Raw genomic sequence first — 3,246 nt, 5'->3', positions numbered from 1 at the left:
CCTCTGCCCCTGAAGCAGCCACAGCCCTTCAGGAACAGCATAGAAATCCCAAAGACAGACCATGTCCACAAAGCAGGTAGTTGATCCTCCTAAAATGCAGAAGTTTGGGGGTGCTCTATGCTGGATGCACCCTACTTCATGAATGCAGTTTTGTGCATTGTGACAGAGGGGTGGCTTCTTGTGTTTGCTGTGGTTTATCATCAGCAGAAGACATTTCTTCCTTAAGTATGAATAAAGGGATGAATTGAAGAGTACCCCTTCTTTCTTTCCTCCTGCTCTCTCATCTGAGAAGATAGCACGGGATGTTCCCAGCAGTCTTGCAAAGTTCATGGGTTTATGGAAACCTCTGCACTACCGCATGGTTAGTAGCTGTTTATTGTGGTTATTAAACTGTACCTTATTCCTCTAATTTTTACTAGTTCCTGGTTTTACTTCTTTAGTCAAAACCCACCGTGTTTAAGCAGAGCTGTGTTTTGATGTTGTCCTTGGTGCCATGTGCTATTCCATCTCGTATGTAAGGTCTTACTGGATAAATGGAACACTCATTGACTCTTTCTTCCTTGCACTTCACATTTTTTGTACAAAATAGATGGGAACAGAGTTGATGGGAGAATAGAAGGCTGCTGGTCTGCAAGGAGCAATGTTTAGAGGATGTGTCCTGTCCTGGGCAAGGACCAAAATGCATAGCAATAGTTTGCTGAGGCTCTGCTAGCAAGCCTGGGAATGACCGTGATGCCCTCTGTGCTGTTCTGGATGACACAAGATTTATGCCTGGGCCACTTGCAGACAGCTGCCTAAAGCACTGCAGGTCCAGGCAGAAAGCTACACCTTCAAGGTGTAATTGTCCTTATTTCCTATTTTCCCAGAAAAAAATGGAGCGGTAATGTATATCAGCAAAGTTGAGAGAACAAGGAATATAGTCAAATTTCAAATTCAATCACAGTTCTATTTTTTATTTTTTTATTATTGAATCAGTGGCACTGCCCAAAGCCTCCAGTTTTGTGGTGTTTGGTGCTCTTCAAACACATGCTGGGATATCATGCCAAGACATCACTCCTTTATTTGGATTTTGAAGCCATGCCTTAATACCAGTTATCTCAAAACACATATTGAAACCTGTCCCAGGCAGCTGTAACCTGAATTCTTTCCTCTCGTTGTTTGGGGTCTGCTATTCTCTCTTCCTGGGAGCCTGGGAGATGAGATGGCAGACTAAGGTCAGCACCAAAACTTGATAACAAGCAAGGCCCATCCAAACCCCACAGAAGTCAGTGGGAAGGCTTGGGTGGACAGCAGTGGTTTTGACTCAGGCCCAGAGATACTAGAAAATAACAAAGGGGACAGAAGGAAATAGCTTGGTCAGCTTTGGGGGTTATTCCTCCTGTCTTTTAAAAGGAATAAATATATGTTTTTTGTTATGAATTTCTCTGAGAAGTTGTTTGTGCTCCCAGTCAGCCGTGTCATAGCAATGTGCCAGTGTGATGATGGCAGAGCAATTCTGAGCTTACAGGTTTAAACATCCTTTTTCGGTATAGTTCATTGCAAGGAACTGTGAGTCACCAATCTTCTCTCTAACATGCTGGTCTGCTCTACATAAAAACATTCATACACTTTGCATAAGCATGAGGATCACACTGACAAAGAATGATAGCACTGCTTAAGTAGTTAAGTTGGTTATTTGTTCATTTAAATGTATGTGGATCAAGACATTTTTCTGTGATCTAAAGCGGCTGCCAAACCTCTGATTAGTTTGTAAATCTTATTGTGTCTTGTCTCATTCTTTTGTTTCACACAAAAGGATGCAGACACAATTTCACTGACAATTGCTTTGAAAATGGCAGCCCTCTGTAGCACCTCCCAAAGAAGAAAACAGGCAAGAGACTGCATTTCATTACTTTATTTCTGCATGAGTAAACTGCATGCCCACGATCTCAGCACTCACTGTGCCTGTAGAAATGCACAAGAAAAATACTGTTCTAGGCAAAATGTACATATGTGGGCCTAGGCCACAGGCAGCACTTACAAATCAGGTTAGGTTTTATGCTTTTCAGAAGTTCAGCTATCTAAACAAGGCAATTATGTTTTGGCTCCTTCCTCTAACTATTGCTGCACAAGTGAGTAACCATGTGATTGCAGAAGGTAGAGAAGGATGAGGCAAACTCAGCATATAACATTCGTTGAAATGGCTTAGAAAAGGATCTTATAACTTGAAGATGATATCCCAGCCATTCAGTGGTGCTGCTTCCTTCTGCCACTCCCCACAAATGCAAACAAAGCAAATTCTATCTCCCGATTTCAGCCATTGTTGTTTGTACAATGATTGGCATTTTTCAGATATGTTTTCTATTATTTTTCAAAGACCTTTTCTATTATTTTTGTTGATCAGAAAGCAAAAAGATAAATAAATCTGCAAACCAGACAAGGTCGAGTGTTAATTAAAGTTGTCTGACAGGCAGGAAGTCGACATCCAGTTACCAAAGCAAGAGAGTCGTCTCTTTTCTTGGCCAGTTCAGTGTCAGATTTTTTGTCGTCCTGAAAAATATAACTGCTGTGCAGAAGAAGATATGTCTCCCCTGCATTTCAGCTATCCTGAGGGGTAGGAAGGGTTCAGAGTAAGGATTGTCTACCCACAGATAATGTTTGTTTGTAAAATGTTTTAAGAGTCTCAAATCAAAGGGATGTATGGACCACATCCACAAATATATTACATTAAGCCAAGACACATAGCTACAGATGTATGTAGACAGGAAAAAAAATGCAAAGTTATTTCATTGAACTTTGTACAGTTTTACACAGTGTTGAACCTCATTAAAATTCAAAATTGCATTTTAATTCTAGAGTTCAGTAAATCGCCAACAAGGCACACTCTGCCAGCACTGTAGTGTCACCAGAGGAGCTGAGAATTATCCCAGGCAGAAAGTGGTGGCTGCAAAGGAAGTGCTGATAAGTCAGATGGCACTGAGACTGGAAAGTGTGCATATATGAAAATGGGCCCAAATAGGATCCTTACCCAAACACAAGAACTACATCCTTCTTGCCTCCTGCCTCAAGAGTCAGAGGGCAGGAGCGTCACCATTCCTACCACCCACTGCCTGAGAGCAAGGAGGGGCAGGGATGGCATCGGTCACATTCAGGTTTTGTAGAGGCATCACGCAGTTGTCACCTGCCCTATTCCAGCTGGGACAGGAGCCATTGAACCACAAGCATTTTCATGCTCAGCATACCCCTGTTCTAGCTGGTCCCCTCCAT

Source organism: Pygoscelis adeliae, unplaced genomic scaffold, assembly GCF_000699105.1.
Source record: "Pygoscelis adeliae isolate BGI_AS28 unplaced genomic scaffold, ASM69910v1 Scaffold62, whole genome shotgun sequence".
NCBI lineage: Eukaryota > Metazoa > Chordata > Aves > Sphenisciformes > Spheniscidae > Pygoscelis > Pygoscelis adeliae.
The sequence above is the reverse complement of the archived record's forward strand: the minus strand, read 5'-3'. Positions refer to the sequence as shown.